This window comes from Moschus berezovskii, chromosome 8 (genome assembly GCF_049115385.1).
Source record: "Moschus berezovskii isolate FMDL1 chromosome 8, NW_MosBer_1.0, whole genome shotgun sequence".
NCBI classification, from domain to species: domain Eukaryota; kingdom Metazoa; phylum Chordata; class Mammalia; order Artiodactyla; family Moschidae; genus Moschus; species Moschus berezovskii.
Genome location: NC_142467.1, coordinates 1,908,283 through 1,935,697, shown reverse-complemented (window position 1 = coordinate 1,935,697; position 27,415 = coordinate 1,908,283). Strand labels below are relative to the sequence as shown.

Sequence of the window (27,415 nt, the reverse complement as noted above, 5' to 3'; positions counted from 1 at the left end):
ATAAAAGCCCAAAATAATACGTATGGAGAAGAAGAATTTCCCACTTGATAGAAGTGAGGAAAGTAAGCAAGGAAGGCCAGGACCCTCTTTATCAACTCAAGGCAGGCACTTGTCAGAACAAGACAGGAGCGAGTCCGAGTGGGAAGCGGGGAGACTGTGTGGTTCCGAGCCACGGCTCAGCCCTTGGAGGGCATGTTTTAGAGAAACTACCTGAGCGTTAGGCACAAATGGCCAACTGGCACACGAAAGGATGCTCAACATCGCTAATCATCGGGGAAATGCAAATCAAAACCACAACGAAATACCACCTCACCCCTGTCAGAATGGCTATTACCAAAAAGGAAACAAACAAAAGTGTTAGAGAGGAAGTGGAGAAAAGGGAATTCTTGTGCAGAGTTGACAGGAATGCAAATTGCTGCAGCTACTATGGAAAACAATATGAAGGTTCCTCAAAAAATTAAAACTAGAACTACCATATGATCCGGCATTTCCTACTCTAGATATTTATCCAAAGAAAATGAAAATGCTAATCTAAAAGGATATATGCACCTCCATGTTCATTGTAGACTATTTATGAAAGTCCAATTTACAGAAACAATTTAAGTGTCAAGTGCCAGACGAATGCATGGAGAAGGTGTGGCGCACACACACAGCGGAATATCACTCATCTGTAAGAGGAGGATGAGATCTTGCCATTTGCGACAACATGGGTGCACCCTGAGGGTATTGCACTAAGCGAAGTAAGTCAGACAGAGAAAGGCGAAAACAGCGTAACTTCATTCATGTGCGGAGTCTAACAGACAAAACAAAGCGCACAGACACAGAAAACAGAACGGTGGCGAAAACAGCGTAACTTCATTCATGTGCGGAGTCTAACAGACAAAGCAAAGCGCACAGACACAGAAAACAGAACGGTGGCGAAAACAGCGTAACTTCATTCATGTGCGGAGTCTAACAGACAAAGCAAAGCGCACAGACACAGAAAACAGAACGGTGGCGAAAACAGCGTAACTTCATTCATGTGCGGAGTCTAACAGACAAAGCAAAGCGCACAGACACAGAAAACAGAACGGTGGTGGCCAGGGGACTGAAGACGCCAGCGGGCAGGAGAAAAGCGTGACGGGGCCAGGAGGTGTAAACTGATAGTAAAACAAAGGTTTTATTATGCGGATGCAAGATACGGCATGGCGACTGTGGTCACGAGTACTGCACTGCAGACTGTGAAGGTGCTCAGACAGCAAGCCTGAAATGTCCTCATCACCAGAGACGAACATTGTTTATAACTGCATGGTGGTGGATGGTAACTAGACACTGTGGTGATTTTAGCTATGTATATATAAATAATCATTATGTGGTATACCTAAAAGTAATACAAAGTTATACATCAATTATACCTCAATTAAGAAAAAGAATGCCAGGTGCTCCTGAGGGGAGAGAAGGCAATAAAAGGGGACCCTAGAGGTGCTGAAATCAAAGTAGCTATTTCACAGTTTTTTTCCAGAGACGGCCATACCTCAGAGGCTTTGCTGTAGCTACATTTAACTAGAGACAAATAAGGCATCTGAAAGCTCCCAGGGCTCCGAGCTCTTAAAAAGCTTCTACATGTTCAGGTTCTGTAGTTATTTAATTATGGCAAGCAAGAGGGTTATAAATTCAACAACTTTGTGATGGAGATTAATGTGCTTAGATGTTAACCCTTGCCTTCACAAGCAACTGCAAAGTGAACAGCAGACATGCAACATTCTCTAAATTAAATCTGCCTGTGTGGTGGCCTAGAACAGAACATGGCTCCTAGAAGTTAACCTTTTCAATGGTTGATGCCAGAGCGAGATTAAGCGGTGGCCAGTTAGGATATTATCTAGGAGTTGTAATCTGTAAAGGTGGTAAATCATTAGTAATAAAGCAATAAAATGGGAAAACATGATTTTGCATTCAAGTAAATTTTCTTTTAGGAAGGTTATTCGGCTATTACAAGGAATAATTTGAATATGTTATGCAGGGTTGATGTCAACGCCAGACTTTGCTTAGAAGTCTTTCAGTCTTCATTTAAACTGATGCTTCAAAAGCTGAGAATAAAACAACAGGTTACAGGTTTCAAGTTGTGCTCACAGTCCAAAAGTCCACAGTTATAAAAGTCTGTCTTTTATAACTATATGGGATATTTAAGGTTTACTGTCTGAGCAGCTTTAAAGCATGCAGTTCAGTATTATTGACTGTCGTCACCATGCTGTGCATTACATCCGTGACCTTGGCTTTATTATCAGTCTATACCTCCTGACCCCTTCAACCTTTTCTCCTGCCCGGTAGCATCTTTTATAATTTCTAAGCCAGTGTGCAAAGAAGGCTGACCAGTTTTGCAGACGGGTGCACACTGGAGGACATAAACAAGCTCGGGATGAAGGTGTTGGGGAGGGACTGCTGTGGTGGGAAAGCTGCTGGAGCACTACGGCCTCATGGTCAGGCATGCTGGGATGTACCACTCCTCTACCTCCAGGAAGAACTCCAGGAAAACCACTTAAAAGTTTGACTTACAGCCCTGAAGTCTGTCAGGAACAGAGACTGGAAAAGTATAAATATGAGAGAGCGTGGCTGGCTTGTTCCTGTCCAGCAGTTAAGCAGTCTCCGGGTAATGGCAGGTGGGCAGAAGCCAGAGGGTCACCACAGAAACTGCTAGATTGGCTTGCCGCACTTCAGAGACTTGGCTGGGAATGTGACAGTGAGCCCGGTGGATTCAGGGACACAGATTGTGACCACACAGCAAGGTCAGGGCCACCATGGCATCGGTTCTCCATTCCTCCTTCCCGCAGGACAGGGGGGAGGGGAGACCAAGTAAGAAGGGTGGTGTGGGAAGCAGCCAGTCTAATGCTAAGGAGCCAGCCCTGAACTATAGCCAATCAGTGTTACGGACTAACACAGGACAGTGAAAAAAATGGCTTAAAGCTCAACATTCAGAAAACTAAGATCATGGCATCCAGTCCCAGCACTTCATGACAAATAGATGGGGAAACAGTGGAAACAGTGAGAGACCTTATTCTCTTGGGCTCCAATATCACTGCAGATGGTGACTGCAGCCATGAAATTAAAAGACGCTTGCTCCTTGGAAGAAAAGCTATAATGAACCTACACAGCATATTAAAAAGCAGAGACATTACTTTGCTGACAAAGGTCTGTCTAGTCAAGGCAGACTAGTTTTTCCATTAGTCATCTATAGAGTTGGACTATAAAGAAAGCTGAGCGCCGAAGAATTGATGCTTTTGAACTGTGGTGTTGGAGAAGACTCTTGAGAATCCCTTGGACTGTAAGGAGATTAAAGTAGTCAGTCCTAAAGGAAATTAATCCTAAATATTCAGTGAAAGGACTGATGATGAAGCTGAAACTCCAATACTTTGGCCACTTGATGCTAAGAACTGACTCATCTGAAAAGACCCTGATGCTGGGAAAGGTTAAAGGCAGGAGGAGAAGGAGATGACGCAGGATGCTATGTTGGATGGCATCACTGACTCAATGGACATGAGTTTGAGCAAGCTCTGGGAGTCGGTGATGACGGGGAGGCCTTGCAGTCAATGGGGCGTCGATGGGGTCGCAGAGTCGGACACGACTGGGCGACTGAGCTGAAGCAGGGAGAAGAGAAGCGGGAGGAAGCCCTGCGCCGAGATCGGGACGAGAAACAGCCCCGTGGAGGCTTCTCACAGGATGGGGGGCAGACGAAAACATTCGCTGGACGGTTCTTCACATGACTGTCTATCTCCCCTTGTTCTGGGGACCACAGGGCATTCGGCCAAAACTTCGATAAGACTTTGCCCATGTGGCCTATGTGGAGAACAGGCTGTCAGGGTGCTGAAGTGAAGCTTACCCAAGTGTGCCTTGGTATGACACATAAAAGAAGGCTGCTTTGGGAACTGCTTTGGATTGTGCCTAAAAAGACAGCTTGTAGGATGGATGAGATTCCCAAGAGTGGAGATTAACTATGTGAAAATGATCAGGAATCATGAGATGCAAGTGGGAAGAGATTCATCCCCAGATTACATGAAAGGCAGTTGGATATTTTCAGTATGTAAATATCAGAAAAGCATTCAGAAGCACCCAGCAGGGAAAAGTCAGCTTTGAGCATGAAGGAAGCCCAGAGACCACACAACGTCTCATCACAACAGCGGCAACACAGACCTTTCCTACTGCCTCGTGTTTCCGTCTAACCCCACCCCCAGAGCAGAAGTCAGAGTCAGGCTGATTGAAACGGAAAGCTTTAAAATAAGAATAAATCAGAGAATAAAGAGACTGATCGGGCATGCATTTTACCACCATTGGCATTCAGCTGGAAGTAGCCCAATACAGAGGAAGACAAGCTTTCTATTTGATTGAAGTTTGCAGCTTTGACTACTATATTGGAATAAACATTTTAATTACTGATATTGTGACTCATTGGAAAAAACCCTGATGCTGGGAGGGACTGGGGGCAGGAGGAGAAGGGAACGACAGAGGATAAGATGGCTGGATGGCATCACGGACTCAATGGACATGGGTTTGGGTGAACTCTGGGAGTTGGTGATGGACAGGGAGGCCTGGCGTGCTGCGATTCATGGGGTCGCAAACAGTCGGACACGACTGAGTGATTGAACTGAACTGAACTGATTGTGCTTTGACTAGAAGCTCCTGGAGGACTTTTAAAACATTATCTACAAGTGAACATTAAAGCCAAGATTTCACCCATTGATGGGGAAAGAACTAACACACACAAAGGATTTAAGGGGACTTGAGGGAAAACAAACACTCTTTTCTCTGCGTCTTACCGGGTTCTGCTTGTGTGAGCATCAAGGCTACATCCAAGAGCATGCCCGCGTAGCCGCAGACGGTGCAAAGTCGCCTGTAACGCAAGGCAGGTGTCCTTTTGCAGAGCTGGGCGTGTAAGTCTGGGCAGGGACAGAATTGCCTAGGGAGACTGAGAAGAACCGAGTCTGCCCCCAGCCCAACCTTGTCCGCCTTTCCCCCAGTAATCTGCAAACAAAGAGGAAAATGACCTCTAGGAAATATAGATTTGATCAAAACTACAGTGAGATGTCACCTCATACCAGCCAGGATGGCTATCATCAAAAAATCTGCAAACAACAAATGCTGGAGAGGGTGTGGATATAAGGGAGCCCTCCTACACTGATGGTGGGAATGTAAATGGACATAGCCAGTATGGAGAACAGTGTGGAGGTTCCTTAAAAAGCAAAAAATAGAGCCACCATTCGACCCTGAAATCCCATTCCTGGGCATATACCTAGAGAAAATCATGATCTGAAAGGACACACGCCCAATATTCATTGCAGCACCGTTTACAACAGTCAAGACAAGGAGGCAACCTAAACGTCCGTTGACAAAGGAACAAATAAAGAACATGTGGTAAATATACACAGTGGAATATCACACAACCATTAAGAAGAATGGAATAATGCCACGTGCACCAATATGGATGGACCAGAGAGTATCAGGCTGAGTGAGCTGGGTCAGACAGAGAAGGAGAAATGTTGCATGATGCCCCTTCTATATGGAGTCTAGACAGAAATGGCACAAGTGGACTTACTGACGGGCAGAGACAGACTCACAGACGCAGACAACAAGCTTCCGGCTTCCGGGGGAAGGATGGGGGAAGGGATGGTTAGGGGTTTGGGGTGGATAGGGACACACCGCTGTATTTAAAGTGGATAACCAGCAGGGCCCTGCTGTGAGGCACATGGAACTCTGCTCAGTGCTCTGTGGTACCCGGATGAGAGAGGAGTCTGGGGGAGAGTGGACACCTGGATGGCTGAGCCCCGTCACTGCTCACCTGAAGCTTCATTTGTTAATCAGCTGTACCCCGACACAGAATTAAAAGTATGAGAAAAGAAATACAGATTTGAAGGAGTGCCGAATTATTAGTCTGTTAGCTGCAGCACGTAAACTGGTCCAACACTGGACCAGGACTTTTCCTCTGAGCTAGACCGAGAATCAGGTCAGAGGCAGCTACGTGGGATAAGGAGCGCCAGAGCCCGTCTCTCCAAACCTTTCTGCCTCTATGAACAAGTCACCTGGGCTTTCAGAAACTCAGAGAACAGTGCTGTCTTCCTTGGCAGGCCACAGCTCCAAGACAGAGACGTTGTATTATCTGGGCACATGGCATCCAGCAGGGTTCAGTGCTTTTAAAAATATGAAACAACTGTTATAGACAGCTTCAGGTTTCACAGAAAGATGTGGTTGACTGCTTTGAAAAGACTATTTGTTTAAACTAAGAGAACAATTTGTTATAATCAGGCATCATTTAATGGTTCTTAGCTCTGGAAAAACTTCCGTGTATGGGGTCGCACAGAGTCAGACACGACTGAAGTGCCAGCAGCAGCAGCTCTGGAGACACTTGTGCCTAGATGGACACTGGTGGTGGCTCACGGGTGAGTGAAAGTCTGTTTCTTTTCAGTCCTGAAGTCTGTTTTTAGGCCAGTGAAACAGTGTTTACAGGTCTCACAGGATCTTACCACTGTCAGGATGCTTTTCTCTTCATGCCGCGTAACCAATATAGCTATTCAACATTCATTCTCTAAATGCCAAGACTAATATACCTCAAATAAAACAGAAGCTAAATATTGACACAAATTTATTAGAATATTAGAACTAAAAAGAGACTTGACTCATTTGTTTGGTTCATGCAAGTGAATGCCCCAGACCAGGAATTTTCATTTATTTTTGTGACATCCATTTAATTGAGGGAATCATAAGGGGATTTCAAAATATACTCTAATTTAATTAACTTTAAAGAGACATGCCTTAACATAATTTTAGCAGAATGCTTTGGTATAATAAAATAAAGCAAATAGAGAAGGTATCAACAGTCCAAAAGGTTGGATTTTAGTGTCCGAAACCTGTCACGGTAGAGAGTTGTCCACCAAGGTGGCAGAGGAGAGCCAAGAGGCTCCATCAGTAACCCTTCAGTAATGTATTCAGTGCCCATTGGAAAAGCAGACAGTCCCCACGGCAGACGCTTTGTCTAGTTTCCCAAGTACTGCCCAGAGGAAAATTCATATACTCCATACCAATATAATGGGGACAGACAGACTCCTGTTTAGGGTATAATAACTCTGGAGCACCCCCACACCCTTTTAAGTGAGGCTGGAGGGGCACGGTGGTGACAGCTGGACAGCAGGTGGATAGACGGGTCCCCAGCAACATGTGTTCACAAAGAGTAGAGGTCTGGACATGAGATAGGCTGGGAGCTGGGACCCTTCACTGGGGCACTCGTACCTAAACAAATGTCTGCGTGAGCAGCAGGACAAAGAGAAACTGGAAGAGACTAAAAGGACTGTGTGCGTATGAATGATAAGACACACAATGCCAGAAAGCAGGGTAGAGCCTGCACACAGCGCCGCCAAGAGGGCGGTCCCGCCGTCCTCCCCGCCGTCGGCCCATTCGAGGAGCCAGTGGCCTTCCCCAGGGAGGCGGCAAGGGAGACTCTGCGTGTTTGCTCCCTCCTGTTACAGCGCGCGTCCCAGTAAAGCCTCGCCTGGATTCCTCATCCTGCCTCTAATCAGTTTATATTGGTTAAAGGATCCAAGGACCCAAGTCAGTAACAAACACACGACACCATCAAAACGCATGCACGACTACCAGAGCGAGCCCCAGGAGACTCCACCCTAACGTCAGACGCTGCTTACGTTCTTCCAGACGTGTCCTCGATGTTAACACGACTGTGGCTGAGTGAACACTGTTTTCAGGCCCCGAGTCCCTGGATCATTGGTTCTGGATCTGGACTCACTTGGATCACTCTGGACCTCGTCCTACCTGGAAACAATTACAAGGAAAGGAACAGAGTCATCTAAGACTCCTCTGAATTTCCCTTCTGAATCCTCCTTGGATGTTTATACTCTGCTCGCTGCACCAAACCTTCACAGAGCCACTTCTTTCTGACTTCTGCAAACCCACCAAGCATGTGATGATTCGGGGTGGGGTGGGGGGGTTTCCTGAAGACCCGTGGGCCCTGAGGAGAGAACCACACTCGCAGCTGGGGCCATCCCACGCCCTGCACAGCCCCCGCCCTGCTTGGTCACCTTTTTCTCAGATTCTCCTCTCGCTGTCGTTCCCAAAGCCCGTGTTCCTTCCACGGGACACTCTGTCCTGCCTGGAGCCCAGGACTAGCTCTGGAGTCCTCCATGCCCGTTCTGATTCCTTATTCTCCGTGCCCCTCTCTTGTAGGAAGACTGCCTGTCTCCCTTCCCGCACCCACTGCAGGCCGGTTCAGGCCAGCCGTCCATCACGGAGCCCTGGGGGCCCTGGGGGGAGCCTCGGGGCTCGGTGTCTCTGGGGCTGCAAACCCGCGAGATCGCCTCTGAGGCTCTCTCCTCCCTCTCCTTCCCAAGAGTTCCCTTCCCACTCTCAGTTCCCCACTGACTCCCTCTCTGCCTAAGTCACTGGTCAGTCAGCAAGGCCCCGCCCGAAGGAGCCCGGCGACACCAGAACACTCTCCGCCCTCTCGCCTCACTCAGAGGCCTGGCAAAAGCATTCTCCCTGGAGTTACGACAACTTTTTTTTTTCACTGAAGTATAGTTAATTTACAGGCTTCCCTGGTGGTTCAGCGGTACAGAATCCACCTGTCAAGCAGGAGATGCGAGTTTAATTCCTGGGTCAGAAAGATACCCTGGACTAGGAAATGGCAACCCATTCCAGTATTCCTGTCTGGAAATCCCACGGACGGAGGAGCCTGGAGGGCTCCTGCGGTGCAAAGAGTCAGGCACGACTTAGCAACTAAGCAACAACGACAGCTTAGTTAATTTACAATGTTAACTTCTGCCATAGAGCAAAGTGATTATACTTTTCTCATATTCTTTCCATCATGGTTTTCACAGGTTACTGAATACAGTTCCCTGTGCAGTACAAACTCGCTGTGTATCCATTCTATATATAATAGTTTACATATGCTAACCCCAAACTCCCAGGGAGTTCTGGGAGTCTGACAAATATATTTTTCATCGTGTTATATAAATATCAGGAAAATTATCACAGTTCTTAAAATTTGCAGGTCTTTTTTTTTTTTTTAAAGAAGGGTAAGAGGAGAAAAAAAATCCCTCAACTATTATTTATGAGCTTTCCATGGGGAGAGGGAAAGAGTGAAAGTTGGTATACAAACTACAGGCAAATATATTTAAAGTTGCCCACAGGACTTTAGTATTTGTCCAAGGTGGGCTGCGATAGGCAACTGAGAGGTCTCCTAAAGGCACGATTCACTGAATGACAGATTTCCCTGGAAGTTAAACAGTGGTTTGAACATAATTGTTCTTTTCTACTTGAGGCCTCAGCCCCTCGGCCCCCATTACTCTGTACAGCCTTCCTTTCTGTCATGTGATTAATCAGAACAACTTAATTGCACCTTTCTCTCAGCCAGGAAAGTGCATTGTTAATATGTTAATGACTTCATTGTCCTTGATTTCTCTCTCTGTAACTAGATTTCTGAGTAGAAATTATCAATCAGGTTAACGGAAAATCGTGTTCAAAGAAAATATTATGTCATCAAATGATCATCCACTTTTCTTGCAAGAGTTCTAATACTAAAGCCAGGGTTTCACTTGGTCTTGCATAAAAATACACTGAGGAACTTAACAGAATTCCAAAATTTTGGCCTGGCAAATGTCATCAAGGAAATATTTCCAAGAAAAAGAAATGTTTAAGCAATATTTATCCATGAGATGTGGTTGTGCGTAAGTGGTGAGATGGCAGTTGCCGGATGAAGCAAGTTATTTGTGTTTTCACATAAGGTGAAAGGCATACTATGAAGAGAAATTATTATATAAAGTATGATGTACTCAATAAAAATGGAAATTGGCTTGAATTATACTTCAAGTTGGTCTAATATTGTGATTGATTATCTTGACTGTAACAGAACTGAGTCTTACAGAGTTAAGGCGTTCTAAAGCAGTCTATAGGTTGTCATGGAAACTCTCCAAAATATTCCAACACTACTTGGGGGCATTTCCATTCTACCAATTGACAAGTGCCTGATAGAGAAAGACTGTTCAGTCAGTGGCTTACCAAAGTAGTTTTGGATTGGAGCTCAGAAGAAAAGATAATTATTAATAAGAATGTATATCTTACTTGCATTTTTCAAACTATTTAATACACTCGAGTCTGACATTCTTCAAAAAACTTATGAAGTAGGTCAATACTATGACTGCCCTCTTTATTTAGCTGAGAAAACATGGAAAAAATAGAATTGTGTGACTAGAAAGCATTTTCTGGCCATGGTCCTTAGGCAAAATTATAATTAAGTCATCAGCAATAAACCATCCGGCATTTTATTCTGAGAAATTTCTAGCTTTTTCACAACATCCTAATTAAAAAGAATTTTCCTTAATTATTCAGTCTATCTCTTTCCAAGTAAAATGTAAGCACATTTGTTAACAACAATAAAGATAAATAATAGAATTTCCATGTACTGAGCACTGTGTATATGTTAAATAATCTGCTAAACTCCTCCTCCATTATATTATGTTTGTCTTACATAGTTCTGCGAAGCAGGCCTGTTACTGCCATTTATGGAAGAGAAATCAGACACAGAGAGGGTAACTAATTTGCCCAAGATCACTATAAAGTGAAAGAAGCAAATTTGAAACCAGATCTGATCAGCTGCTAAGCCTCCTGAGAATTTAATCATTTTGCCCCACTTCCTGTTGCCATTTTATATTTGCATCCAAAACGCACTTGCTCTGCAGTGCACAGTTCCAGGCAACACATGTATAACGTCTTCTGAAAGAGCAGTGGGCTCACGATAAAGCTGCTGGGGTTAGAGAGCGCTGGGTTCAGACTCAGACAGAAGCCAGTTTGTACTCACTGCTCTCTGATCATGGGAAGGGTTTCATAAAAGGAAATAATGAGGTCAGCCTCAGGGCTTAGTGTGGGGACTCAGAACAGGTGAGTGGCCAACCATCCTCCCCAACTCTCACATCCCCTAAGCCACTCTTGGCCCTTCAGGTAGTAAGCCAGCCCGAAACAAGCAGGCATCATGCATTCCTTCCTCGCTCAGCAACGCTCACTGAAGTCTTACTGACAGACACTGCCCTAGGCACTGTTGACGGGATATTCAACAGCTCAGACCAAACTCTAGCTCTTCCAGGGCTGTTTTCCTGCTAGAAACTTTCCAGGGCTCGACCTCACCTACAGGATAATATTCGTGTCCATCATCAAGGAACAGTGAGTCATTCCTGACTAGGACTCTGGAATGCAGAGATTTACAATAAAGCCCATCACCGGCTCAATGGACTTGGGTTCGGGTGAACTCCGGGAGTTGGTGATGGACAGGGAGGCCTGGCGTGCTGCGGTCCACAGGGTTGCAAAGAGTCGGACACGACTGAGCAACTGAACTGAACAGGTCTGGGGAACGTGGAATGCTGGGAGAAGGTAGGTACCACATGAGAGAGCCAGAAGGAAGGCCGGTGTTGGCAGGGCTTGGCAGGACCGCGGGCTGGACTGAGGAAGTGGACTTCTGGACCCCGTGGTGAGCTCCGCCAGCCCTCCCCGTCCGGCCCGGGCTCCCTCCACCACCCCCCTCCAGCACTAATAGAAAGGACGGCGCCAGGTACCCTCACCTGTGCCCCTAGGCCCGACCCAGGCCCGCACACAGAAAGAGGGTCATAGACCTTCCGGCACAATGGTCCTAAGGATCTGTGCAAACTTAGGTTTCTAAGTCCAGTTTGGGTCAGATTTTTCTCCTTTGGAAGTGAGGTCATCTAGATTCTTGCAACACCAGATACGTCCCAGAGACAGGCAGCACTGGCTACATCTTGTTGAAAATAAAGACTCGCAGGTCTCACCCAGAACAACTGACTCAGAGTCTGCGCTCTAGCAAGACCCTCAGGTGATATATATGCATGCTAAGCTCTGAGACGTGCTGGCCCGGATCATTTCTATAACTGGTGATAATTTAAGACAGAGAAGCAGCAGCTCTAGAGCATTACCCTCCAGTAGCGCCCACCGTTTTCCACAGATATCAGGGGATAAATACAAGGCCAGGGCCTCCTGAAAGCTGCAGCAGGATACATGCTGAAATCCCGTAAACCTCCTCAGAAATACTGGCACCCAAGAGGGAAGGACTTTACAGCTCCTGACAAAGTTAGGAGGCTGCAGACAGAACATATGTATTTGTCGACCTGGAAACATTAAAGAAAGTTTGTTCTTTTGTGCAATCATTTAGCAATAAGGTAAGGCTTTCCAGCTAGATTTATTGGGATATTGGATTTTATGTTTCTTGTATCGAATAATATTTTTTACATTGTTTATGTCTAAATAAATCTGTCTTCTATTTTACACTGCCCTGTTGTATTGCTGCCTACAGATAAAGGGTTCAGGGAGCATAATTTGCTCTGCCCTTGGGACATGCAGCCGTACATTAAAATGCAGTCACATGGCGACCGCAGCAGAGAATTTCAATGTGCTCTGAAAAGCTGCACAGAAATAGTGGGGGAATAACCCTCAGTGAGAAGATGTGGTTTCTGATCTTGTCTATCTAGTCTGTGCCTGGCAGACACTGATCATCAGCAATATTCGCATCCAAAGATGATAATTTTAAAGTCAAATGTAAATGCGCTAAAAACCACACTTACGCTCTAATCCTCGAAGCAGCTGCTTTGTGACATCCATGGCTGTATGAGCATCAGTACCTCTGTGACTTTTTCTTTGGTATATATATAAGAACTGAACCAGTAAGCAACTGTAAACATTAAAAAAAACATGATCAGATTAGAGCTTTAAAATTAGTTAGAATATTGCAAAAGAAGTCATGACTATTGTGAGGCAAATTAATGTAGGCCATCTTTGTGCTCATAAAAGAAAAGAAATAAGGTCTCATCGTGAACAGACAGGATAAAATATGTCCATTGTGTTATAGTCTTTATCCGTTAGTCTGCTTTATGATTTGATTTCATGTTTTCATTGTTCCAAACCAATTTTCCAGATTGAATCTTAAAAGGATTATAAACCACAAAAGTCATTTTAAATTCCACATGGACTTAATACACCTACTCCAATTCTGTGCATTTGTCTTTTAAATTTTATTAAAAATTTTGTTGACACTTTCCCTTTCACTTGTTTCTTACAATCCATTTTGTGTAAAAAATTGTCAAACACTGATGGCTGTCTTATTTATATGTTTAAAAATATATGCCAATCAGCATAATTTCAAACGTCAAATATGCCAGAGTTTTACATTTTTTCTATATTAAAATACTACCCCAAATTGAAATAATTTGGTGATGCAACAGAAATAAATAAAAGCTTAAGTTCAGAAAATGGTGTCTGCTGCTGCTCCCAAGTCGCTTCAGTCGTGTCCAACTCTGTGCAACCCCATAGCCGGCAGCCCACCAGGCTCCCCAGTCCCTGGGATTCTCCAGGCAAGAACACTGGAGTGGGGTGCCATTTCCTTCTCCAGAATGGTGTCTAGAGGATTTTTTTTTCCTCCACAGTCTGCTTCTGACGGAAGGCTGGTTGTGTCTTGCTTTCCATTCTTAAGCAGAGCCTCTGTTGCCAGCACTGGGGAGTTTAATGGGTCAGTCTTCTTGAGCCCCTCTGAAAGACAGTCTGTGTCTGAACTGGAAGGGGAAAACTGAAGAGCAATGAAGTCTTCCATATGGAGAAATAAGAGCAGGTATAACAGTTTTTCAACAGACCTAGAACATTTAAGCAAGTTGGCTAAGAGGGGCACTAGTTTTTAAGCTAGAAACCTAGCCTTTTCAACATAAAATGAATAACCAGTATTTCCCTCAATTATTGTCCTCTCCAGAATTCAGGCTCAGGAATGCATGACTCAGTTACTCTCCTGTTCTTACTGTGTGTCTGGGTCCCCAGTGTAAGAGTCCAGGCCGGGATACCTGGGGGACTCAGCCATGTCCAGGAGGCGGGTGGGCTTTCCAGAGGAAATGCAGGAGCCTCAGGGGGCTAACTTCGTTGTGAACAGACAAGGGATAGAACCTTCATGAGGAGGGCTTCCAGGAAGTCAGCACTGGGCGCCCATGTTGCCGCTGAAGACAAGTCTTACAGGAAACAGCACACGTGCCTGCACTATCGAGCCTGTCCTCTGGCCGTTCCGACCGTGGCCTCCACCCCGTCTCTTCCCAAGGTTTACCCAAGGCTCCTGGAGGAGACCGCCCTCGGGGGGGACGAGGGAGCTGCGCCTCCGGCCGCGGATTGGAGGAGCAGCCAGATGGGAGCAGGGCATTTCATTCCCTTCAGGTAAGCCAGGGTTGGAGGGTGGTGACGGACAAAGCGGGACGCCGGCCATGAGTTCAAAGTAGCAACGAGCTAGGTCTTTAAAGAAAGCTTTTTGGATGCTTATTTGTTGGCTGTGCTGGCTCTTCATTGTTGCTCAGGCTTGCCTCTCGTGGCGATGGCTTCACGTGCTGCAGAGCTCAGGGCCTAGAGTGCAGGCTCACTAGATGTGGAGCACAGGCTTAGCTACCTCCTGGCACGCGGGATCGTCCCCAAGCAGGCATCGAACCTGTGTATCCTGCACTGGCAGGCAGATTCTCTGCCACTGAGCCACTAGGGAAGCCCAAGCTGTGTCTCCGTAGTGGCCGAGGGTCCGTGGAGCCAGTGTCAGAGACAGGAGGGGCCTGCTGAGCTTCAGTCTCATTTCAGAGCTGTAGATTTACATTTCTTACTTGCTAGCTTGTTGAACACAAAGCTGGAGTAAAGCCAGATATTCAGTCTGCACTCTGCAGTTCTCAAAGCCGATACCTTATGTAGCGAGTAGGTGGGCTAGTCCACTTGGGAAAAAAAATCCTTTAGGAATAGCGTTCGTTTATTTGTGACTTTATTGGCCTTTATTCAGCCTTTGGTGCAGAAGACAGCAGATGGTTTTCAGGTATAATGTAGAAACTTGATTACTGATGCGACATCTGCATATTAACGCTGCTCTGAGAGCTGAGTTGGTAATAGCCTGTCACATAAAACACAAACGTCCACTTGTGTTCTGTTCTCCTGTCTCATCTTCGTTTTAATTTTTAAACGCCCTGTTTGCATGGGTTCCTGCAGGCCACGTAAGAGGGTGCACGTCTCTGATCTTGGCAACAGACAACCGTCAGCTTCCAAACTGATACCTGCGTTGTCTGACGCATGCCAGAAGCGGGCCTTCTTTCTGCCTTGGACCAGCTCATCCAATTTTTCCAGCCCCCGGTGGGCGTTTCCTCACCAGGGCTGCTTGTTGTTCTGCTCAGTCATGTCTGACTCTGTGACTCTATGGACGGCAGCGCGCCAGGCCTCCCTGTCCTTCACTGTCTCCCGGAGTGTGCTCAAACTCACGTCCGTTCAGATGCTGATGCTATCTGACCATCTCATCCTCTGCCACCAGTGCTTCTAAAGGTATCCACATAAGTCCCAGCAGATTTCACAACTGAGGTGATACTGTCTGGAATAGGATTATGCAATAAGTGTTTTTATTTGATGAAGAGTCTCTATCAAATAAGCACAAATCAGAGCTTATTTTGTACTTTGAATTTGTACCTATGAATAAATACATTGTTTTTCTCAGATACGAGACATTTTTTCTGCTTTAAAATAAAACTTAAAATTAGAGCAGTTGTAGGAGTAACCTTTTTGCTATGTTTTCACAAAAGATAAGATTTTTCTAAAACTATGAAAAGCACAGTCAAAATATTGAACTCACTACTCACGTTCTTATACTCCCACACTGTTCCACGCATGTTTGCCCCTTAAATTTGCCCTTTCTCCACAGGACAGAACTGAGGGCGCTCCTTTGCACCTGCCTGCAGTGGATGGTGAGGGGAACCAACGCGAGGCTCTGCTAGAACGGGCAACTGCCTCCAGCTGACCACACCTCACTGCCACCCCCACTGCGGACACCAGGGTGAGAGCTGGCCCTTGCCAGCATCATGGCCCCAGGACCACAGGGAGGCCAGCCTCTGTGCACGTGGGGGTGCTGAAACGTGTTGTTCGTCCACAATTAGACCCTGAGGACAGCGTGTGGTTGGCGTCTCCCACACAGTCAGGAGACTGGAGGCCGCGCTGCTCTAAAAGCGGGCTCGAAGAGGAAGCCACTTCACTTAATGTAAGAAAGTCATTCTTCACCAATCAGCAATGATCTCATTCTGTTTAATGTCTGAGGACAGGACTGAATATTTTTCAGGGAGCAGAATCATCTCCTACAGAGTCTCCATGGTAGAAGCCGTAAGAATAGACATCAATCTGACTGTCCAGCTCCCAGAGGCACCATCAAGTCGCAGTCTTTTCCAAGGGAGATGGCTCTCAAAAAAGGACCTTATTAGAGGCAGCCTTTTAGAGCTAGGACGAGAAGGATCTTAGGGCTTATCCAGTCTTGTCCCCTGTTTTACCTCTGAAGAGACTGCAGTAGCACGGATGATCAAAGAAGTTAATCCATGCAGATCGCTTACCTTCCCCACATGCACTCTACCAATGTTAGCTATTATCATAGTGGTCTGCAGTTTGCTCTCTCTTTAAGTATATATTTGTAAGAATATATATCATGGGCAGTTTTTGGATCTGTTTCATTTACTTGTGTGAAAGCATCACAATTTTTTAAAGTAGTTCTTAACTGATGAGCATTCATGTTATCTCTGATGTTTTAAATTTCAAACAATGTGTAATGAGCATCCTTAAAGAAGTATCTTTCCACACCCAAGTATTATTTCTGCAGGCTAGATGCCTAGAGGTGGGATTCCTTAATGTGTGTACTTAAGGTTTAAAAATTATTGCCAAATATTTCTCCAGGGCTATTCTATTACATTCTATTCCATCAACCATGTGTAGGAAGAATACACCACAACCTTACTTGCACTGGATATAATCAGTCAGCCATTTAAACATTTTTTTTTCAATCCAGAGGTTAAAAAAATAATGTTGCTTTAATTTGTGTTTCTCCCATTATTACTGAGATTGAGCCTCTTTCCACGTATTTGCAGACAGTGCATTTTCCTGTGTGTTTCCTACCATACCTTTTCTTACTTCTCTGAGCCACGGACAGAGGAATCCACAGGGTCACAAAGAGTCAGACACAACTGCGTGACTGAGCACAAGCTCACACATCCTTTTCTCATTCGTTCGTAGAAGCTGTGTATTCAGTAAACACGTACTGGGCGTCTCTGTGTGCTGAACGCCCTTGTATGGGGATGGACTCGGAACGTGACTGCCGTGCAGTCCACCCTTGCTGTGCAGCAGACAGTGCTCAGTGACTCTCACACAAGCGCTGTGAGCTCAGTGCTGCTGCCATCCCCGCTGTGCTCTTACCCTGAGACACAGAGAGGCTGCAGCACGTGCCCAGGGTCATGTCGCTTGTGAACAGCAGAACCAGAGCTTCCACCCAGACCTGGTTAACGCTCTTCACGGTCCTGGGAACTCTGGATGCAGACAGGCTCAGGAAGTGAAGCAGGGCTGGTGGCTTGAAGGAAAGCGTCTCCAGGGTAAGGGCCTCAGTTTGAAACTGATGCTGAGGGCCATGAGGAAGTAAAGCGGAGCACAGTCCAGGTAAGAACGTTAACTCCTTGTTAACAACGGCCACAAATGTTTCCTCCCAGCTGTGCTGTTTGAGCAATTTGGGGGCAATTTTTGGATTATTTTTTTGGTAAAAATGTAAATTAAAAAATTATATCATCATATCTATCAGTTATTTTCATTTACGGTTTCCAGATTTTGCTTCTTAGAAGAGCATCTCCCAAATTCAGATTTTAAAAATTTACCTAATTTCATTTTGATACTTTGTTACTTTTTTATGCATAGATATTTAACTCATATAGCATTTATTTAGGGGCTGACACTGGAGAATCCAAATAAACCTTTTTCTAAGTGGAAATGAGTTCCGTCTCATTTACTGCCTTTATTATTTGTAGTTGCTAAGTTATTTGCTGCTTAAATAATTTAAGGTTGAAAGAAAGCCATTGAAATTCTACCTCAAAGGATTTTGACATTGCAGTTTCTTTAAGAAGATTTTGATATGTCTTTCTATAGCTGGGCATACTACTGAGTACATGTAGGAAAGTCTAGCGATCAGCAACCAGTTGATTTCTTCTTGGGCCAATATGTTGAAGAAAACTAATTTGCACTTTGGAATCAGACAACTTGAGTCCCTTGGATTGCAAGGAGATCCAACCAGTCCATCCTAAAGGAGATCAGTCCTGGATGTTCATTGGAAGGACTGATGTTGAAGCTGAAGCTCCAATACTTTGGCCACCTGATGCGAAGAGCTGACTCATTGGAAAAGACTCTGATGCTGGGAAAGATTGGGGGTGGGAGGAGAAGGGGACGACAGAGGATGAGATGGCTGGATGGCATCACCGACTCAATGGACATGAGTTTGAGTAATCTCTGGGAGTTGGTGATGGACAGGGAGGCCTGGCGTGCTGTGATTCATGGGGTCACAAAGAGTCGGACACGACTGAGCGACTGAACTGAACTGGAGTTTAAATCCTGGCTATGGAACCCTGGCGTGCTGCAGTTCATGTGGTGGCAAAGAGTCGGACACGACTGAACGACTGAACAACAACATTACTTATTGGCCAGATGACTTTTAGGAGTTATTTAACCTCTGCGGGCCTGTGTGCTCAGCCGCCTCAGTCGTGTCTGACTCTGTGTGACACTGTGGACTATTGCCCGCCAGCCTCCTCTCTTCGTGGGATTCTGCAAGGCAAGAATACTGGAGTGGGTTGCCATGCCCTTCTCCAAGAGATCTTTCTGACCCAGGGATCGAACCTCTCCTGCATCTTCAGGATCACAGGCAGATTCTTTACCACTGAGCCACCTGGGAAACCCAGAAACTCAATTTCTTGGCCTGCAAAAATAAGGTGGGGGATATCTACTTTATGAGATAAAGATAATTAAGATAATGTGGAGGCAAAAATAAACCCAGCTCAGTATTTGGGCAATAACAAGCCCCTCAGTAAACATTAGTTTGGTTATATGTACAATGTTGATTGGCATATTACATATAATACAGAAATATTTGTCTCCTAATCCACTCAGATGTTTTTGTCAATTAGACAAGGACATTGGCTATTACACACTTAATCAAATAAATGATTTCATACACATATATCTTATTTAAGTGATAAAAAAATCAATACCAACTTAAAAGCTCTGGTGCTATAAACAATTAGCCTCGTTGACACATATGTAACAAATGTGAGGGGGAACCATTGGAAGAAAGGCATCAGCTAAGTGGTGAAGTAAGGAAACAAGGTCCTTAGGGAAATAAAACACATTCCAAATCATATTGTTAGTGTCTAAAGTGACTCCCGGGGTTCATACAAAAGCCAGATACAAATGACCATATCTCAGGCTTTCAACAGACTGTACTCAAGGGTGAAGGGCTAGGTCATCTGTCAATTAAACGAAAATAATCAGTAGATTTAAAAAGAAAAAGCAGAGGCTTCCACTTTCACCCAAGATAGAGTAACAGAGACCAGAGTTACTCTCTGCATTAAACAACCAAAAAAGGGACAAAACATATGAAAGAGTGGGTTGAAAAACTCTGGATGTATGGTAACCAAGGACAGCAATCCTTGAGAGATGGGAAGCAAATAGGTGAGCCCTGCAGTTGCCCCAGCTTACTGCCATGAGGTGTTTCCAGGCTATGGCACAGGGAGGGGAGCCCAGTGAGACGCCAGGGGCTTCCTGGAGTTGAAGAGATGGAGCTGGCAGTCCAGAGATTTGACATAGGAGCGTGTACCCAGGAAGAGCTGCACAGGTGGGAAGTCCAGAGAGGTGGACAGGGTGTCTTCAGATGAGGTTTGAGCAGACCGTGCTTGTGCAAAATTGTTTGAGTGAAGAGAACCATTCAAAAAGATGAGAAGTAACAGTGCCTGGCACTCAGGTATATCTGGAAATAGTGTCTGTTCTTAGTAGCCAGATTGGAAAACCTCAGAATTCATGGAGAACTAAACACAGTACACAAGAAAGCCTTGCCTCAGTAGTGGGGAATAAATATCCCTATAGTGGACAGACTCTAGTTCTGTCTAATAAATCTTAAGAGCAAGATAAGAAAGGGTCAAACAATTGTCAAACAACTACATTCCAGAATAAAGCTCAAGTATTCTTGTAAGTATCCAAAAATATCCAGCACCCAAAAAGATAAAATTCATGAGATCTGGCATGTATACAAAACTACCAGGCATGAAAAAAAAAAAGAAAAATACTATCCATAATAAGGAGAAAAATCGATCCACCTAAACTGACACAGATATTAGAATTGGCAGATGCGGACATTAAAACAGGTGTAATTCTATTCCATATGTTCAAAAAGTTAAGATACAAAAAAGACCCAAATCTAATTTCTGGAGATTATACTACAATGTATAAATTAGGAAATATACTGGCCGGGGTTACTGGCAGATTAGACATCGAAGAAGAAAAGATTATTGAACTAAAAGATCTAACAATAGAAACTATCCAAAATGAAATGCAGAGAAAAAGAATATATATATATATATTTTTTTTTTTTCTTTTTTAATGAGCAGAGCATCACTGAGCTACGGAAAAACTTCAAGCAAAGTGATATTTGTGTAACTGGAATCTTGAAGGTGAAGGTGGAAAGACAAAAATATTTGAGGACATAGGGGTTGGAAGTTTTCTAAATTTAATGAAAATTACAGATCCAAGAAGGTCAATGGACTTCAGATACAAGAAACATGAAGAAAATGATACTAGGACACATCATAACTGATTTGCTCAAAAGCAATGATAATGAGAAAATATTAAAAGTGGCCAGAGAAAGAAGGTGCATTATGTAGAGTGGAACAAAGACGAAGATAACAGAGTCCTCGTTAGAGATAATCCAGCGAGAGAACAGTGCAGCCACACATGCAGAGTACTGAAGGGAAAGAAGATAACAGAGTCCTCGTTAGAGATAATCCAGCGAGAGAACAGTGCAGCCACACATGCAGAGTACTGAAGGGAAAGAAGATAACAGAGTCCTCGTTAGAGATAATCCAGCGAGAGAACAGTGCAGCCACACATGCAGAGTACTGAAGGGAAAGAAGATAACAGAGTCCTCGTTAGAGATAATCCAGCGAGAGAACAGTGCAGCCACACATGCAGAGTACTGAAGGGAAAGAAGATAACAGAGTCCTCGTTAGAGATAATCCAGCGAGAGAACAGTGCAGCCACACATGCAGAGTACTGAAGGGAAAGAAGATAACAGAGTCCTCGTTAGAGATAATCCAGCGAGAGAACAGTGCAGCCACACATGCAGAGTACTGAAGGGAAAGAAGATAACAGAGTCCTCGTTAGAGATAATCCAGCGAGAGAACAGTGCAGCCACACATGCAGAGTACTGAAGGGAAAGAAGATAACAGAGTCCTCGTTAGAGATAATCCAGCGAGAGAACAGTGCAGCCACACATGCAGAGTACTGAAGGGAAAGAAGATAACAGAGTCCTCGTTAGAGATAATCCAGCGAGAGAACAGTGCAGCCACACATGCAGAGTACTGAAGGGAAAGAAGATAACAGAGTCCTCGTTAGAGATAATCCAGCGAGAGAACAGTGTAGCCACACATGCAGAGTACTGAAGGGAAAGAAGATAACAGAGTCCTCGTTAGAGATAATCCAGCGAGAGAACAGTGCAGCCACACATGCAGAGTACTGAAGGGAAAGAAGATAACAGAGTCCTCGTTAGAGATAATCCAGCGAGAGAACAGTGCAGCCACACATGCAGAGTACTGAAGGGAAAGAAGATAACAGAGTCCTCGTTAGAGATAATCCAGCGAGAGAACAGTGCAGCCACACATGCAGAGTACTGAAGGGAAAGAAGAAACCATCAACGCAGAACTCTATACTCAGTGAAAAAGCCTCTCGAAAACTAAGGCGAGTATTATTATTATACTACACACAAAAGCTATAAGTATGATATTAACCTGCAGACACACCCTGAAAGAAAATTTAAAGATAAAGTTCAGGCAGAAAGCAAATAATAATGGATGGAAGTACAGATGTACAGGGAGGAAGCAAGAACACCAGAAATGACAATTATGTGGGTAAATATATAATTTATTTCCTTATTATTTACATTTCTTTCAAAGATAAGTGAGTACTTAAACAAAAATTATTACAATATATCGTGTAGCTTATACAAGAAATAAAATGTGTGCCAACCAAAGCACAGAGACCAGAAGGGAAGAAGTGGGAAACGTGCTGCTTAAAGGTTCTAATGCAATATATGAGCTGGAATAATGTCAACTGACAGCAGACTGTGACAAGTTAAAGACGGGTGCTATAAACCCTAGTTCAGTTCAGTTCAGTCGCTCAGTCGTGTCCGACTCTCCGTGACCCCATGAATCACAGCACGCCAGGCCTCCCTGTCCATCACCAACTCCCGGAGCTCACTCAAACTCATGTCCACAGAGTCGGTGATGCCATCCAGCCATCTCATTCTCGGTCGTCCCCTTCTCCTCCCGCCCCCAACCTTTCCCAGCATCAGAGTCTTTTCCAGTGAGTCAACTCGTCGCATGAGGTGGCCAAAGTATTGCAGTTTCAGCTTTAGCATCAGTCCCTCCAATGAACATCCAGGATTGATCTCCTTTAGAATGGACTGGTTGGATCTCCTTAAGCCAACCAATAAAATGACAAAATAGAGTTATGGCTAAAAATGTAACTCAGGAGATAAATTAAAATCATAAAAAATTTAAATAATCTACCCTAAGGCAAAAAAGAAGGAAAAAGAGAACAAGAAGAGATGGTAAAAATGGAACACAAATTACAAGATGATGTACGTGAACCTAGCCATGTCAACAATCACATTAAATACTCCAATTAAAAGGCAACGATTGTTGTACCTAAATAAGCGTTGCCTCACAGGAAACTTACCTTAAATATAAAGACATGCATGAGTTAAACTTAAAAGGATACAAAAAGATATACCAAGATTAAAGCTATACACAGAAAAGTTGGAAGAACAACCATCCACTATACTACTATATTACTGTCAAGTGAGGTGGATGTCAGAGCAGCAAAATGCTACTTGGAATACTACTCAGCTCATTTTGTAATTATAAAGAGATCAATTTATTCAGATGACATAACCATCCTAAACATGAATGAACCTAATTACAGAGCATCAAAATACATGGAGCCAAAACTGATAGAATTTCAAGCCAAAATAGAAAAATCCAGTTACAGTGGTCATTTCAATATCCATATTCCAGTAATTGATGGAACAAGATGACAAAGGTTAGTAAGTATTCAAAATATCTGAAAACAGTATTAACCAACTTGACCTATTGACCTTTGTAAAATGCCATAAAACATATTCAGGACTTGTAGACCCTATTCTGGGTCATAAAACAAGTCTCAGTAAAGTTAAAAATGATCCAGTTATGCAAAATATGACAAAATATTTCTGGAAATTCATCCCAAAATTTGGAAATTAAGTAAAAACAGTTCCAAATAACTACGGGCCAAAGTGATTCACTGGGTCGCGGAGAGTCGGACACGACTGAGCGACTGAGCTGACTGACTGAACTAACAGAAGAAATCAAAAGGAATATTGGGAAGCATTTTGAACCAAATAAAAAAAGGAAAACTACAGTTTAATTTACGTAATTTCACTTCTGGGAAATTTATGACATTAACCATCTATATTATAAAGAGGAAGTGCAAGGTGATGAATACTAAGTAGACTTGCTGTGTGATCATTTTGCAGTGCATGTGCGAGTGTGAAAGTTGCTCAGCCATGTCCGACTCTTTGCGACCCCAAGGTCTAGACGGTCCATGGAATTCTGCAGGCCAGAATACTGGAGGGGGTAGCCTTTCCCTTCTCTAGGGGATTCCTGACCCAGGGATTGGACCCAGGGCTCCTGCATTGCAGACGGATTCTCTACCAGCTGAGCGATCATTTTGTAATGTATACAAAACTCCATGGAAGGAAGGTTATGACCAACCTAGACAGCATATTAAAAAGCAGAGACATTACTTTGCCAACCAAGGTCTGTCTAGCCAAGGCTATGGTTTTTCCCGTGGTCATGTATAGATGTGAGAGTTGGACTGGGAAGAAAGCTGATCGCCGAAGAATTGATGCTTTTGAACTGTGGTGCCGGAGAAGACTCTTGAGAGTCCCTTGGACTGCAAGGAGATCCAACCAGTCCATTCTAAAGGAGATCAGTCCTGGGTGTTCATTGGAAGGACTGATGCTAAAGCTGAAACTCCAATACTTTGGCCACCTCATGCAACAAGTTGACTCACTGGAAAAGACTCTGATGCTGGGAGGGATTGGGGGCGGGAGGAGACGGGGACGATAGAGAATGAGATGGCTGGATGGCATCACCAACTCAATGGACATGAGTTTGAGTGAACTCTGGGAGTGGGTGATGGACAGGGAGGCCTGGCGTGCTGTGATTCATGGGGTCGCGGAGAGTTGGACACGACTGAGCGACTGAACTGAACTGAACTGAAGTCAAGTTAACCAAAACTTAGTGAGGAGGTATTGCAGGCCAGTCATTGTACTGGGCTGTGTGCATACACAAGTGCATAAGATTCCTTCCACGACTGAGCGACTGAACTGAACTGAACTGATGCTGTGTACATGAAACTAGTCAATGTTAGATATCAATTATATCTTAACGTGACTGCTAAAAATAAAGGGATATGCAAAGAGGGAGTGAAATGAAGTCGCTCAGTCATGTCCGACTCTGCGACCCCATGGACTGTAGTCCACCAGGTTTCTCCATCCATGGGATTCTCCAGGCAAGAGTACTGGAGTGAGTTGCCGTTTCCTTCTCCAGGAAATCTTCCCAACCCAGGGATCGAACCCGGGTCTCCTGCATTGCAGGCAGATGCTTTACCTTCTGAGCCACCAGGGAAGCAAAGAGGGAGAAGTGGGTATAAATTCAAGGATCGATGTATAGGGTGAGCTACTTAAAGTCTGGGTTAGAAAACATAAAAATGCATTTATTTATTAATGAGCCAGACTGTCTCCAATGCCTAAGTAACTCTCTAATAGGAAGTTACGTGTATAGGGTTGAAAATCATCTTTTTCTAGTCATCAGGGTCCCATTTAGGGACTCTCTAGAAACCCAGCCATAACTGCAGTGATGCACTAATTGCCCAGAGTGAAGCCAGTGACTCTCTGGGGATTCAGCACAGCTCCCAGGGTATCGGATGCTCGACCAGAGGTTTCAGCAGCCTAAGGAGAGAGTGATGTGGAATCCTCAATGCTCTGTCCCAGGGAGACACTATCTTAACCAAAAAACATTACCAGTTTCCCAGGTTTTCCCACCTGTGTTCTGGACTATCTCTAAGCCTGCCCACTAGGCAGAGCTGGTAACAGAGAGGGGGTGGTGACAGGCCCTCACTGCACACCGTTTACTGAGCACCTGTCCCGTCCCAGCTGTGCGTGCAAAGCTCAGAGTGCGGCCTCTTCTGAGCGGTGCAGGGCTGCAGGTGACAGCCTGTGCCGCGACTCCCCAGGCAGAGCAGACCCTTGTCACAGTGTGGTATGCTGTGACAGACCCTGGCTCCAGGCACTTTGTGACTCTTTTCTTAGCCAAGTCTTTCTCAAGGTTAAAATACAGAGATAAGTCTTAATACCAAGCTTATCTTCTTGTCTCAATCTATCTTGCCCATTAAAATGACTTTGTGGGTATGTGTGTGCAATTTGGATATCATCTGAGTGCAGAAAGTGCTACCGTCCTTTCTCTCACACTGGCGCAAGTGAGTCTTGTGTCTGGGGCCGAGGTGGGATTGACTTCTCTTCCTTTTATGTCCCAGAGTCTCTCCAGAACCTGAAGGAAGTGAGCCGGTCATGGCTGCGCATCTATTCAGTCAGTTCAGTCGCTCAGCCGTGGCCGACTCTCTGCGACCCCGTGAACCGCAGCACGCCAGCCCTCCCTGTCCATCACCAACTCCTGGAGCTCACTCAGACTCATGTCTGTGAAGTCAGTGATGCCCTCCAGCCCTCTCATCCTCTGTCGTCCCTGTCTCCTCCCGCCTTCAGTCTCTACTGAGCTGGAAACTTTGTTATCACATTTGAAATTTACCCTCATATTAAAAGGATGCTCCTAATGGCTCCACTTTTCAGATGAGGAAAATGAAGCCCTCGAAAGATTAAAGAACATTGTCAGGGCTACACAGCAAGCAAGAGCAAGAGAGCTTTGATCCCAGAGCTGGCCGACACCAGTTCCTGCACCCACCCCACTGTCCCCTCCAGCACCCTGACTGTCCAGCCGGAAGACCCGCCACGTCCCAGCTCTGCAGAACTGAAGAATCCCGTGCAACAAGACAGAGATATTTATGCCTGCCAAGATTCCAAGGCTGGAGGATCGTGAAAAAGCAAACTGGAGAGGCCGCGGAAGCCACGCATCAGAGCACAGCATCAGAGGGCTGCAGAGCATGATAGCGCGGCCTGAGAGGAAGGGCTGGGTGGGATGGCTAGGTGGTGGGTGGCCACAGCCTCCATGGAGCTCAGCTCGCTCATCGAACTGGAGACTCTAGAAAGCCAAACTGTCTGTCTCATTCACTGCTGTATCTATAAAACAGTCGGTGCTCAGCAAACAGGTAGATGTGATTGCCCACCGCCCCTTGTCCCAACAGTTATTCAATAAAGCTACCAAACGTGATGTACTCTGTGTGATTCTATGTCTTATGAGCGCTGATAAGGGGTTGCGGGTATTGCACCTGAGTTAGACCCTTGGTTTGGTGAGGACCTATTAATTCATTGTAAAATGGGTGCAGGAGAGGAGACAGAGAATAAAAACAAGCCCGGAAATCAACAGTATTTGTGCTGAGTCCTCAGTAACCTCCAGCTGTGAGCACGGGGGTTTGGGGAAAGTTTACCAAAATCTCAGAGGGTAGAGAAACTCCCAGTTGAGTCCTGGAAGACCCCAAAGAGATTGTGTTCCAGATGACACCTCTAATCTTCTCCATTCTAAAATACCAACCCAAACCCCTGCCCAGCGCGCGTGCTGGACGAGACCAGGCGGTTCCAGCACGAGGACTAACTGCCCTTTCCTGGGCTCTCGCATCTGCGGCCCTGACTCCCACGCTGCCGTTCACCCTCCAGAAGAGCGAGCTCGGTCCACTCGCTGTCTGACTCTGATCCGCAGCGCTGTGTATTCAAGTCCATACTGTTTCCCGGTGACCTGCCTGTCTTGAGCCCAAAGAACCCAGGACTATGACGTAGATCCTCCTTCTTCTCTGGCCTTTGTCTTGGCTCCAGCCACCCTCATCGACGGTCTCGATGCCGTGTCTTTTGCTGCCCACGCCTGCTTGCAAAGCACCCCCAGGACTCGGGGACACGGGCTGTAGAACTCTGCTCAGCTGCCCCCATCGCGTGTCGCTGCCACAGGCACGGCCTCCCCAGGCCCGCGAGCGGCCCACGGCCGGCGCGCCCGCTTCAGGGGCCCCGCGCTTTCTGCGCACGCGCAGCTCGCGCCCGGCAAACGTGGCTGACCCAGGAGACGCTTGACCGCTC

At 45.3% G+C, this 27,415-nt stretch overlaps 1 protein-coding gene across 1 annotated transcript in view; it reads right to left on the bottom strand.

Annotated features, from left to right (window-relative positions):
- LOC129558805 (uncharacterized) overlaps nt 1-27,415 on the bottom strand; it is a 169,069-nt gene that overhangs the window by 57,957 nt on the left and 83,697 nt on the right. Inside the window, exons 6-7 of the mRNA XM_055430244.2 lie at nt 12,597-12,703; nt 7,662-7,788 (exon numbers count right to left, since the gene is read on the bottom strand). The gene's annotated coding sequence lies outside the window, so the exon portion shown is untranslated. The remainder of the gene's footprint in view (nt 1-7,661; nt 7,789-12,596; nt 12,704-27,415) is intronic.